Source organism: Lithobates pipiens, unplaced genomic scaffold, assembly GCF_037356315.1.
Source record: "Lithobates pipiens isolate NorthernLeopardFrog02 unplaced genomic scaffold, aLitPip1_a1.2 Scaffold_18, whole genome shotgun sequence".
Classification (NCBI taxonomy): domain Eukaryota; kingdom Metazoa; phylum Chordata; class Amphibia; order Anura; family Ranidae; genus Lithobates; species Lithobates pipiens.
The window spans coordinates 405,276,459-405,291,099 of NW_027507758.1; positions in this window are offsets into that span (position 1 = coordinate 405,276,459).

Sequence of the window (14,641 nt, forward strand, 5' to 3'; positions counted from 1 at the left end):
AAGTGCCTCCAGGACTAAGCCCAGAGCCAAGAACGCATCTAAGCAGAAGCAAGACTCATCACCAGGGCTTGAAATATCTTCAGGAGATTCTTCAGACACTAATGAACCATCTGAATATTTGTTCGACTTCCAACTCATACATAGACCCTTATATTGTAGCAGTGAAGGAGGCCATAGACTGGGAACAAGAGACTCAGCCTCCGGAAAAAAATTAAAACATATTTCCCTAACTTGAAAAGGCAAGGGGCAACCTTCCCGTTCATGATGGAGATCCGCAAATTATTAGATGAGGAATGGGGAAAGCCGGAAAGGAAGGCGAACATAAAAATAATCTTACTTAAAAAGTGATTTTGTATTGAATTTTCGAAGTTATACAGGAGAACAATGAATCGAGTAAAATGATGTATCATATAACAAAAAGTCAACTGGTACAAATGTACATCCATACAGGAGCAGTTAGTGCTAGTCATACACAAAGATCACAGTGATCCAGTCACTGTGGATAAAAATTTTACATTAAACACCCACATTGAGGTCTGGTCTGTCAAGTGGAACCCTTCCAGCCCAGAGCAACCCGACTCAGAAGACAAGAAGTATAAAAATGAAAAGGGTGACCCAGTATGTGGCCTCAGAGTGACCCCGGAGAATCCAGGCTCCCCACCCCATTGGGAGCTAACTGTGGGAAAGCCCAGAAATCCCATGGGCCATCCCCCGACCCCTCAATCAGGGTTGCTCTCCACTGGAAGAACCTGTCCGAACAGCAGGGTTCTCATTCGCCAAAAGCAACGATAAACAAAATATAGAAATAATTCAAAGAGATAATAGATCCAACTGTAAACCCTCGACATTCTGACCCTCAACTACCCACATAGTATGTGTGGGTGCCATTACAGATTTTGTGGAAAGAATAGAGAGGGAGGGACTTGATCGTCTCAAGAGAAGAAAGAAGAAAACGTGTGAAAGGAAAGAGGTGCAAAGGAGGAAAGCATCAGAGAGGGTAGGACTTGTGGATCCAGAATCAAATCTTCATTCCAGGTCTAAGGGGTAAGTTGCAGTAGGTCGCCCAGGGATTCCAGGTAACATAAAAACTCTCCACCTTATCATGCAATTTAGCTACTAAGTGTTCCTGAGACATAATCCAAGAGACTTTTCTCCTGCAGCACTGGAATGAGACCGTAGGCTTCTTCCAGGCTTTCGCTATCGTGGTTTTCGCCCACAGCAAGATAAAGAAAGCTAGTTTCTGTTGATGTATGGTTATTTTGGGGATGTATTGGTTAAAGAGAGCCACATTAGGGTTAGGAAGGGCTGTGGTATTGGTTAATATGCTAATAGTGCAAAAGATTTTCTGCCAACAAAATCACTTTTAAAGATTATACCCATTTAACACCCCAGATGCTGCCTTTTGGGAGTCACCTCCAGGGGTAGATGCTGCCTTGCAGTGCCTAGCAAGGCAGGTGTCCCTGCCATTGCAGGATTCTACAACCTTCAGAGACCCGATGAACAGACTCACAGACACAGATCTAAAGAAGATCTATTTAACTGCTGGAGCAGCTTGTCGCCCGGCCATACCCCTAACCTCGGTCTGGGTCACAAATGTGGAGACGGCCCTGAAGTCTGACGTAGAGGCCAGAATCTTTTCAGCAATGGAGGAACTTTATCTCTCAGCTGCCATTTTGGCAGAAGCCTCTTTAGACCTAGTAAAACTACTTGCAAGAATGACGTTTTCAGTAACGGCAAAAAGGGCCCTATGGTTACGCCATTGGGTGGCAGACAGTACCTAGAAACAGGCACTTTGTAACATTCCATGCAAGGCCAAGATGCTTTTCGGGGACACCCTGGAGGAAGCTATTAAACAAGCTACTGGAGGGAAGTCAGGTTTGTTACCACAGAGACCCAAAAGGAGACAGCAAACCCCTCGGTCAGGCCAATCAGAGTTCAGAAGGGCACAGGAGGCCAGGTCATATAGACCAGGCTGAGAATATACAAGACCCCGATGGAGAGGCTCACAAAGCTCCTTTCTTCGGAACGTGAAGGCTAAGGCCGCTCAGACCGCTAAGAAACCAGAGAAGTCCCTTGGACAGGTTGACAGCCCATCACCCCCAGGTGGGTGCCAGGTTGGCATCCTTTTGGAAGGTATGGGCGGAGAAGGTCAAGGATCAATGGGTCCAGAAAACAGTCAAGCGAGGGTACAAGATAATGTTCTGAGAAAAACCACCAAACATCTTTGTCCAGACAGAATGGCCACAAGATCAGAAGAAACGAAGGTGCTTGCAAGAATATGTGACCAAATTACTTCAGAAAGAGGCAATCTCGCCGGTTCCTCTAAAGCAGCAGGGAACAGGGGTTTACTTCCCAATTTTTCTGGTGCCCAAAGCATCCAGAGATCTCAAAGTCTTAGACCTAAGATCTCTAAACCATTACATCGATCCCAACATTTAAGATGGAATCAATATTTACAATTATATCAATTCTGCAACCAGGGGACTGGCTAATATCAGTAGATTTAGCAGATGCCTACCTTCATGTCCCAATCAACAGGCATCACCAAAGATACCTGAGATTTATGGTAGGGGAAGATAATTTCCAGTTCCAATGTCTTCCCTTCAGAATCAGCACAGCACCTCGAGTCTTTTCCAAGATCTTGCTAGCTACCGTCGCTGTTATACGTTTGAGGGGCATAAAAAGTTTCCACTACTTAGACGACATCTTGGTAGTGGTCCGTTCAAGCGAAGAGTTAACAGCACAAGGCGAAGTGGTGCTGAAAATTCTATCTGAATTTGGCTGGATTATCAACAAGCAGAAGAGCCAGTTGATTCCCTCCCAAGAGATAGAGTACCTAGGCCTTGTTTATAACACAAACAAAGGGCAGGTCTTGCTACCACATCCCAAGATAGCCGAGCTAGTAGCCTGCGTGAACAGCGTGATGGAGTCCTCATCACTGTAGGAGAGGGACTGTATGACGCTTCTGGGAATATTTACCGCAGCAACCCCAGCTGTTCCCTGGGAAAGATTCCATACAAGGGCATTCTAAATGTCATTTCTGAACCAGTGGGATGGCGTATCACTCCACCAAAAAATATTCATACCAACACATCTGCCAGGGCTTGGTGTGGTGGATAGCGCCAGGAACTCTGTCACGGGGCATGCCTCTCAGCCCCGGAGATTGGATCAAAATAACCTCGGATGCCAGTCTCCGGGGCTGGGGTGTTCACTGCCTCAGCAGACGGGTTCAAGGCAAATGGAGCAGGATGGAGACCAGACACTCCAACCTTTTGGAGTTAAAAGCAGCTTACCTAGCCCTACTGGCATTCGAGAACCTGATTCAGGGAGCTCGGGTCAAGCTTATGTTGGACAACCGGACGGCAGTCGCTTATATAACCAATCAAGGAGGAACCAAGAGCTTGCCGCTGCTGCAGTTGGCAGCCGAGATATTCGCCTGGGCCGAGGTACATGTGGAAGCCTTGACGGCAGACTACATTCCAGGCAGTCAAAACTACATAGCAGACCATCTGAGTCGGGATTTCCCCAACAAAAACGAGTGGGCACTCAACAAGGACTATCTGAAAACAATCTTTTGCAGGTGGGGTACACCCTCTGTAGATCTGATGGCGATCCCAGGGAATGCACAGGTACCCCAGTTTGTGTCAAGATTCCATTGCAACTAAGCGCTAGCTCAAGATGCCTTCTCAATCCCGTGGGAATTTCCCCTAGTCTACATTTTCCCACCGGTACCTCTGATAATGAAAACCCTATTAAAAATTGCGAGGGAGAACGTCCATGCAATTGCAATCCTATCCTTCCGGCCACGAAGGCCATGGTTTCCACTGCTCCAGCAGATGGCGGTAGTTCCCCCAATATGGCTGCCGCTGAAAAGGGACCTTCTACAGCAGGACCAATGGTGTCACCCCAACCCAGGCAGATTGCAACGGACAGCATGGCTGTTGAATCAGCCAGACTGCAGTGTCAGGGCATCTCAGAGGAGGTAATCTCGACACTATTGAAGTCAAGAAGGGCCACAACTAATGCCACATACACCAGGATTTGGAGAAAATTTACAGATTTCGCTTTACAACAAAATTCCTCCCCATTGTCTGCAAACATTGCGCAGGTGCTGGAATTTTTACAGTCAGCTTTAAGTATGGGCTTAGCATACAACACCATAAAGGTGCAGGTGTCAGCCTTGTCTTGCTTCACAGGCCACAAATGGGCAGAGGAGCCGCTAATAAAACAATTTCTTAGAGCGGCCATAAGAATAAGACCACCAAGGAAGTCCCTGTTCCCAGCTTGGAACTTGGGCACAGTGCTAAAAGCTTTACTCCAACATCCATTCGTGCCTGCGGAGACATGCCCACTATGGTTCCTAACAGTCAAGCTGATTTTCCTCACAGCCATAACATCAGCAAGGAGAGTTTCAGAGCTGGCAGCTCTATCTTGCAAAGATCCCTTTTGCATCATTCTCCCGGATAAAGTGATCCTAAGGCCCTCGCCAGCCTTAACCCCTAAGGTGGTTTCCAAGTTCCATGTAAATTGGGAGGCGGTCCTACCCAGCTTCACGCAACCACCGAGACAAGCGGAGGAACTAGATCTCAGACCGTTGGACATGGTCAACTTATTTTCAACCTACTTAAACCGCTCTCTACAGATGCGCAAAACAGATACCTTGTTCATCCTGCCATCAGGACCTAGAAGAGGAGAAGCGGCATCAGCTAGAACCATAGCTACCTGGATCACCAAAGTGATAAGCCTCACATATGAGAAACGGGCTGATGCCTCCACAAGTTATTAGAGCTCATTCTACAAGAGGGGTGGCAGCCTCATGGGCAGCTTCTGCTAAAATATCGGTTGAAGACATATGCAGGACCGCTAGTTGGAGCTCCTGTGAAACCTTCGCAAGACATTACAGTTTAGATGTCACAGCGGCTAGTGCATCACATTTTGGAAACGCAGTGGTGTCAGCACCCTTCCAAGCAAAATAAAATATTCACTAAAGCAGTATTACCAGTTGTTTTTCGACTCTCTTTGTTATCCCACCCTATATCAGCTAAATCAAATCCCATTGTGTGCTGACGTGAGGCTGGCCAGGAAAACAGAAAATTGTTACCAATACTTACTGTAATTTTCCTTTCCTGGCCTGCCCTCACGTCAGCACAAACTTTTTCCCCTCCCTACAAGCCTGTCCGCTATTTAATGGAACAAGGTCGGGGGAGGAGGGTCTCCCTTTTATCAGCTAAGAGAAGGTAGTACTGAGAGACTGGAGGAAGAGATTAACCCATTGTGTACTGACGTACTACATCCCAGGTTTTGAATAGTCAATTCATGTGACTCCAAGTCTAATGTTCTAAACTTCTGTGGTACCCATATATTTTTGTGCAATATTTTTCTACTCAATGTGTTTTCCATCTTTACCCACTTTTTAAATTAACTCATTCTACCATTCATGAAATAATTACTGACTTATATCTATTTATATCTGGTACTGTTAAGCATCGTGTTTTGTTTTTTTCCTAGTGATTAGTACATATTTTATTTTCTGGTTTTCCGTTTTGCCAAATGTATTTTATCATCATCGTTTTTATTATTCTGTGGTGTCGCTATTGGCAGTATCTGGAATTTTTATATATAATTTTTCGTAGGATCACCATCTTAAGCATATTTATTCTTCCCATCCAAGATATCGGTTGCATTGAACTTCTCTTTGATTCAACTTTAATCTCATTTAATAATGGGATGTAAATTTGCCACGTATAACTTCTCAACCGTTGATGCCAATTTAATTCCTAGGTATGACAGTTCTTGCCTTACCCACGTAAATGGGAATTCCCTTTGTAGTGCGAGTATTTCATTTTTTTTCTACTCCTATGTTTAAAATTTCTGTTTTAATAAGGTTTATTTTAAAATTCAAGAGTTCTCTGTACTTTATTTCTTTGATTATATTTGGCAAAGTCCTCCTTCAATTAGTCACGTACATTAAGATGTCATCTGCATATGCCGCAATTTTGTGTACCTCTTCTCCCACCCCCGCCCTTCCTATATCCCAGTTATTTAGTAGAACAATTCCTTGCAATGCTACCAACTATATATAAATAAATATATATATATATATAAAAATATAAAAGAGTGGCAAGATCGGGCAACCCTGTCTTGTTCCGTTATGCATCTCAAAAGATAGTTTCCCATTAACTTTAACCATTGCCGTGGGCCTATTATATAGATTTTTAATCCATCGCATAATTTTAGTTCCCAGTCCCAAATGTTGAAGCGTATCCATCATGCATCCCCAGTCTACCCTATCAAACACTTTTTCTGACAGGAGAAGAGCTGGGGATTCCCTATTTTTCCCCTTTTGAAGCATTAGCAGTGTTTTTATACTATTATCCCTGCCCTCTACCCAGATCCCACAATGGTATCAATTTTTTTTGTCTTATTGCCATAATTTTTGCAAAAATCTTCCTATCAGCGTTTAGTAAGGCTATAGGCCTATAACTAGAACAAATGGTTTTGTCTTTCCCGTCTTTAGGTATTAATGCAATGTGGGTTAATAATGAATCTTGTCTTATTTCTTCGTCTTCTCCTATCTTATTCAAGTAATCACAAAGCTTTGGAATCAGTTGATCTTGAAATTTTTTGTAGTATTTAAGCGTAAACCCGTCTAGTCCTGGGCTTTTCCCAGAAGGGGTTTCTTTCAAAGCTGTTTTAATGTCATCTTGCATAATTCATTTTTCCAACTCTGTCAATTGTTCTGCTTGAATTTTTGGCCTTTATTAAATATTCTTGTGCATTTCTTTTTCTTGTTTCTTCTTCTTGTTGTGTCTCTTGATTCTTTATTGCATAAAGTGTGCTGTAATATTTCTGGAAGGCCAATGCAATATCTGTTGTCTTGTTTAAGATTTTTGCAAGGTGCTTCCCTGGTTTATTGCCCCATTTATATCTCTCCTGTGATACTATGTTAAACTCCCTTCTGGTCTCCTGTTCCATCAGGTCTTGTATCATTCCCTCCAGACTTGGGGTTGACTCCGTGATGGTTTCTGGTATTGGAATTTCCAATTTTTTGCAAGATTCAGTAGTTTCTTCTAGAAGCGAGCATGCAGGGAAACCTCTTGCTCCTATAAAATTTTCAGTAAAGGTTTTAATGTCCTCTTTCTTCCCAATTTTCAAACCTATTACGTCTCTTGGGTTTTCCATCAGGAGACCTTGTGGTCTTCTCAATCTGTGCACGCTTTCAATTTTTATTGGATTGCCTTCTTCTTCTTTTCCAAGTGTTGAGTTAAAAAACCCTCCTATTTTTTCTGTTAACTTCTCTGTTTGGGCAGAATCAGGAAGACCTTGCATTCTTCAATTTTTCCTTCTATCCCTATATTCTTTATCTTCAAGTCTGTATGCCTGTTGCTGTTGATCTTTGTTTTCAATTGTTATTTCTCCTTTTAGCTCTTTTATTATACATGTGTGGGAGTCCATTTTTTTCTACTTCCTCTAGTCTTGAGAGCATATGGCCCAAATCCTTGTGAATTATTGCCATTTCAGTTTTAAGAGAATTTTCTAGGGCTGCGAACATTATTTCCATGTCTGTTTTAGTTGGTAATTGGGCTGCCTTTTGTTGTTCCTCTTCTTTTCTTGTATGTAAATCTGGTTCAGGTTCCTGTTCTATTCTGTGTTCTGAGGGTATGCTAATTTCTAGCAATGTTTTATTCTGAGCCTTCGTATCCTTTTTTCCCTTAGTCTCCATGACTTAGTACGTTGTTTTTCTATTATCTGCCTCTCTCCTTCTCCGTCCCCTCCCTAAGTTATATATTTATTTATTGGGCCAGAACTGGGACTTCGGCTAGTACGGGGTGATTTAGGTACCCCTCCTCCTCTTGCCGACTTCACCCTCATCTCCTCTCCTAAGATTAAAAATTGTCCAGACAATTCCAAGATTACTAATTAATACTAAATACCTCAATTTGGTGCTTTTTCAAATCAACTTCCAGCACACCCAAATCACACAATATCGCAAAATGTCTCTCAAAGGCTGTAAGTGATAATGGTTTAATTTAAGAATTCGTATCACCACAGAGTGGTACTGTGGATACGACACACTTATAAACAATGCCACGTCCTGTCCCGATAATTGAGAATATTGAAAGATTAATTTTTGGATGATGGACTTTGTAGGCATAACACAGGTATATTAAAAGGGATTTATTACAAAAATAGAACTAAAAAACAAATACATAAAAAAAAAATTCATATATTCACAGATTGTGCCTAGGTGCATATTTAACACACCATCTACATAATCAAGATTATTATTGAAAGATTCGGAAAACCGAGCAATTCACTTTAACAATAATATGGAAATTTGAAGAGGCAGGGTGTCATAAAAATTCAGCTTGCTCTACATGTTGCACGTTCAATATCGCTTCTTCAGGAGATTTTGGCGTATTCTATGAACGAAAAGATCTGCATAAGTTCATTACATTCTACGTGTATATCAAACATTAATGTATAATATTATTGCCCCAGTGACCTTGGCAATTCAGACAGTCACCCCAGCTAGAAACCTCCCACCAACACCATTGCCACAAAAAAGAAAAAACATGAAAAAAAAAAAAAACAGAAAAAAGTGACAGACCTTGGCATAGGATATGGGAACGCATGTAACATTTGGATTGTTGGATGAATGGGCATTATATAGGGAACTTGTCATTATAAAGATATAGCTGTAACCAAGTATTTACTTCCATTTTTCAAAAAAGAGAAGAAATAAGATAAACTGAGCGGAGAATAATGTTCTCGACCCTGATAGACAATCAGAGAGACAGATCTTCAAGTCACTTCTTGAAGTAGTCTGTGTATAATACATGGATGTTATAAATTCAATATTATGTAATTAATAAAAAAAATAGGATTTTTGTACTTGCCGTAAAGCCTTTTATCTGAAGTTCATTGACAGACACAGCATCTTCTTCTTGACCTTAGGGTTATATTGCCCCTTTACGAGAGGACTAGGCAGAAAGTCTTAAAAACAGCAACACTTGCACAGTACCACCCAGGGGGCGGTCCTACTGGCTTTAACCCCTCGCACTGCATCCAGCAGCTCAGTTCGTCAAAACCAGTATAAATCTCCTCCTCCTCCTTTTGCAAGACTCAAGCATGGAATTGAGCATACGGTACCGCCTCAAAAGTGGCTATCATGAGACCCAGGACTCGCATTCAAAAACACAAAGACGACCACCTGCGGGACACCAACAACTTCACCACAGCTTCAAGAGTCTGCAGCTTGTCCGAAGGGAGAAAGACTCTTGCCTCTGAGGAGTCCAGAAGCAGGCCCAGGTACTCCAGGTGTTGAGTCAGCAACAACACCAACTTCTGTAGGTTCAGTACCCAACCAAACTCCCGAAGAGTTTACATAGTAATTGCCACATCCTCCCTTAATTCTGAGGTGGAAGCTGCTCTCATAAGGAAGTTGTCCAGGAAACCCACGATTGCGATCCCTCTCTGCCTTAGCAAAGCCAAAATTGGGGCTAGCACCTTGGTGAAAACCCTCGGTGCCGACACCAGGGCAAAAAGGGAGAGCTACATATTGGTAGTGCTCGTCCCCAACCGCAAATCGCAGAAACCTCTGATGCTTGATGCATATGGGAACATGCAAATATGCGTCCTTGATGTCCAAGGATGCCAGAAAATCCCCTTGATGGAGTGCAGCAACCACTGAGCGAACTGATTCCATCCTGAACCTTTGTACCTGCACAAAGCTGTTGAGGGCCTTGAGGTCCAGGACTGGATGGACCCCTTCCTTGTTTGGGCATACAACCAGATTGGAATAGAATCCCTGAAACCTTTCCGGCGTTGGTACATGTAGTATCACCCCGCGCAGCAGCAGGTCCTGTACTGCTCCAAACAGGGCCTTCCGATGAGCCAGAAGAAGATGAAGGTTCGAGGAGAAAAAAATCTGTTTGGTGGACAAGAAAGAAACTATCTTGTATCCTGATGAAACCAGTTCGCAGACCTACTGGTCGGAAAGTAGCGAGGTCCACCGCACTGCAAACAACTCCCGAAGGCGACCCCCATCCCAAGAGTTGGGGGGGGGGGCAAACCTTCATGTGGTAACAGATTTGCTCACAGGCTTGTTTGGCTTGTGAAACCAGGGACACTTTTGTCCCTCAGCAGGTACCTTGTCAGACTGGGAACGCTTACCTGCTGACCCGGGTGGACGAAAAATCCGCCTACGGCGTGGCTCCTTCCCCTTTTGTGGGCTGTAGGAGCAACGTACTCTTACACCCAGTAACAGTCTTAATAATGTCATCCAGCGAGGCGCCAAATAGCCTCTCTCCCTGGCAAGTCCACCAGTGCTTTCTTAGATGCCTGATCCGCAGACTAGCATTTCAGCCAAATCAGGCAACATAGCACTACTGCTGATACAGAGGCTCTAGAGAGCAAGGGGACCTTATCTAAGGCCGCATCACAGACATACTTAAAGTGGGGTGCCCCTAAAAAAAAAAAAAAAAAAAATAAATTAAAAGTCAGCAGCTACAAATACTGCAGCTGCTGACATTTAATAATTGGACCCTTACCTGTCCCAGGGTCCAGCGATGCGGGGGAATGAAGCCCCCCCTCCGTTCCACGCTCAGCTCGCGGTGCCGTCATTTGTACTGTGGGCACCCACTGCGCATGCGCGAGCGGCACTGGGCACCGTGATACGCCGCACAGTCATCTGGGACACGTGACAGGTCCTAGATGACTGTGCGGCGTGAGGGGAAGTGATGTCACCAGCCCGGGCACGGAAGAAGGCAGACTGCGAGGGACCCCCTAGCAACAGGTATTTAGAGGGGAGTAAAAAAACATTTATCCCAATTATTTATTTTTTTTAAAGAATTTTGAACACTTATTTTTTGGTGGCAACACCACTTTAAGGCCCTGCACCAACTGGTCCACCAGCTGCATGCAGTCTGGGGAAGCCTGTTGCTTCTCCAACTCACGGTGCAACAATTTTGCCCATTCAGTAAGCATCTGTGACACCAGGGCCATGGCTAACACTGGCCGCAATGCTGACCCCACCACCGTAAACATGGACCGGGCAACCGCCTCTGCCCTTCTGTTGGCAGGGTCCCTGAAAGCAGGAGTCCCTTCCACCGGAATCGTGGTTACCTTATTTAACCTGGATACCGGGGGGTTAACAATTGGAGGAGATGTCCATTTTTTGAGGAAACTCTCCTCAAAAGGTGTAACGCACTGCCATGCGTTTTCAGAAATGGCCAGTCCAAATATTATTCTAGGCGCACCGTTACAGCGCAGTGAAAAAAGTACAGCAAGCTGCATTTTTACGCACCGCTGTGATTAAAAAAGGCCAAAGAAAGGACATGACCTCAAAGGAAAATCGCTTAGGGAAAAACGCACCTAAACACACAGTTTCTTGTGTAAATGGGACTTTGTTCTTCATTCTACACAAAGCTGAAAAGGAAAAACAAATTGCTCCAGGGGCCAAAATAGTACAGCATCTCAGCATCATACATTCAACATCAAAATGTGTATCATCTGGAATATAAGAAGTCTGCCTCTCTGTGTCCAAATCCCATGTTGGTCACATTGAACCAATTGTTGTGAAGAAGCTAGATTACCCGCCTGGGTTTTTTTTTTTTTTTTAAATGCTGGATGAAAGCAGAGGAAACCATAAAAACCCAGGAGAACACAACCTCCTAACAGATGGTTATCCTGGGGGGGGGGTGGGGGGGTGGGTGCTGACAACCAGGACAGGTGCTACATGGCAAGAGTGCTAAACGCTTCTGCCTCTGTTTTTCCACATTTCTACCTTTCCATCCTAACTCAGACTTCGTCTTTGGGTTCCTGGCACCATTATGTTTATGTTCGGTGGCATTTGATCATCTGCCGTTTTTATTTTTTCACTATAAAACAAAAAAAGAGCAACAATTTTGAAAAAAAAAAAAAAAAAAAACACAATAGTTTGTACTTTTTGCTATAATAAATATCCCCATTTTTTTTTCCTAAAAAGCAAATTTTTTCTCAGTTTAGGCCGATATGTAATTCTTCTACATATTTTTTGTAATAAAAATCGCAATAAGGATATATTGATTGGTTTGCGCAAAAGTTATAGCGTATACAAAATAGGCAATATATTTATAGCATTTTTATTATTACTTTTTTTTACACTAGTAATGGCAGCGATCTGTAATTTTTATCCTGACTGCGACATTATGGCGCACACATCAGACAATTTTGACTAATTTTTGGGACCATTGGCAGTAATACTGTGATCGATGCTATAAAAATGCATTGATTATTGTAAAAAGGTCACTGGCAGTGAAGGGGTTAACACTACTTGGGGGCGATCAAGGGATTGTGTTCCCTAGTGTATGTTCTAACTAAAGGGGGAAGGGGACTGACTAGGGGAGATGACAGATTGTCTGAGTTTACACACACAGAGATCCCGGTTCTTGCCGTGTTACGAGCGATCGCAGGAGGCAACTCCCATCGGCTCTGAGGGTGAGCTGTGGGCACGTGCCCCTAGTGGCCGCCTTAAGGAGCGACATATGACAGCGATTTGCTTGCCCATGCCATTTTGCCGCAGTACAACTGCGGCGGTTGGTCAGCAAGCGGTTAACTGAAAGTAAATGGCCTGTGTAGCCAGATTAACCACTTAACGACCAGCGCACGCCGATGTACGTCCTATTTTTGAAGAGGGATATCTCGGTAACGGCAGCAGCTGCTGCCACAACCGAGATATCCATCTCTTCAGGCGCTGGTCGTCTGTACGATAACGGTGGTCTCCATGGCGGGTTCGCCGCAAGATCACTGCTATCGGAGGCGGGAGAGGTGTCACCCCCCCTCCTGCCGCTTACCAGAGCCGTCGGTAGCGGCGGAGGCGATCAGGTCCTCTTCCTAGCTGGGTATAGAGACAAGTGAGGCTAAGATGGCCCCCACTCGTCTCTATACCATAGGAGGGCAGAAGCAACGTCACTTCCGCCCATACCTCTTAAAGGTATATTTTTTTTAATGTAATTTTTTCAAATTACTTTTTTTATTTTTTTTTGCATTTAAAGTGGAGGGCCACCTTGATAAAAAAATAAAAAATATCTAAAAAATTAAAAAATATATTTTTTTTTTTACTTACCAGAAATGCCTGTTGCTAGGCACATAATCCTAATCTGCCTCTTCCTCCTCCGCGGAGATCTTCTTTCTTCTCTCCTTGTTGCGTTGTCTTCTGGGTAATGGGTCGCGCTGTGTTCTGGGAACTGTGTGCCCCAGAACACAGCGCATCCCATTCACAAAGCGCTGCGCGACTCACGCATGCGCAGTAGGAAACGGGCAGTGAAGCCGCAAGGCTCCACTGCCTGTTTCCCTTAGAAAGAATGGCGGCGCCGGGACCCGAGAGACGAGGGATGGGTCGGCCTCGGGCGGCCGCCCTGGACAGGCAAGTCGGCTTATTAAGTCAGCAGCTGCAGTGTTTGCAGCTGCTGACTTAATTTTTATTTTTTTTTAACGGTCCTCTTTAAGTCCAAATATGAGATCTGAGGACTTTTTGACCCCAGATCTCATATATAAGAGGACCTGTCATGCTTTTTTCTATTACAAGGGATGTTTACATTCCTTGTAATAAGAATAAAAGTGATCCATTTTTTTTTAAACAGTGTAAAAATAAACAAAATAAATTAAAATAAACAAGAAAAAAAATAAAGTTTTTAAAAACACCCTGTGCTCGTAGAAGCGAGCGCATACGTGAGTAGCGCCCGCATATGAAAATGGCGGTCAAACCACACATGTAAGGTATCGCCGCAATCGGTAGAGCGAGAGCAATAATTCTAGCCCTAGACCTCCTCTGTAACGCAAAAAATGTAACCTGTAGAATTTTTTTAATGTCGCTTATGGAGATTTTTGAGGCTAAACGTTTGACGCCATTCCATGAGCGGGCGTAATTTTGAAGCGTGACATGTTGGGTATCAATTTACTTGGTGTAACGTTATCTTTCACAATATAAAAAAAAATTGGGCTAATTTTACTGTTGTCTTATTTTTTATTAAAAAAAAGTGAATTTTTTCCAAAAAAAGTGCGCTTGAAAGACCGCTGCGCAAATACGGTGTGGAAAAGTATTGCAATGACCGACATTTTATTCTCTAGGGTGTTAGAAAAAAAAAACAATATAAAATGTTTGGGGGTTCTAAGTAATTTTCAACCAAAAAAAAAATGTTTTAAACATGTAAACACCGAGTCTGAAAAAGAGGCCTGGTCCTTAAGTGGTTAAAAAACATGCACAAACGTATCAAAAAGGAAAATAAAAAAGCAACTATAAATACATCTGCAGCATCAACAAGGTTGGGGACGACTTCATCACAACTTGCATTGACTTCTGTTAACGAAGTCACAAAGAAGTCATGCAGGATGTCCACTTTGCCAGTCATGCAACTTTGAAGCCACATAGATGTGAACCAGGACTCAATCGTTGAGTAAATAAATAGGATTTTTTGTACTCGCCGTAAAATCCTTTTCTCTGTAGTTCACGGACTGACACAGCTCCTTTTCTTAGAACATCGGGTTATCATGCCACCTTCAGGAGAGGACTAGGCAGAACATGTTAACATGTTATAACAAAACCAGAACTTTCTGGTTCCACCCAAGGGGGGGGTCCCTTAGGTAGCAGCCTCAGTAC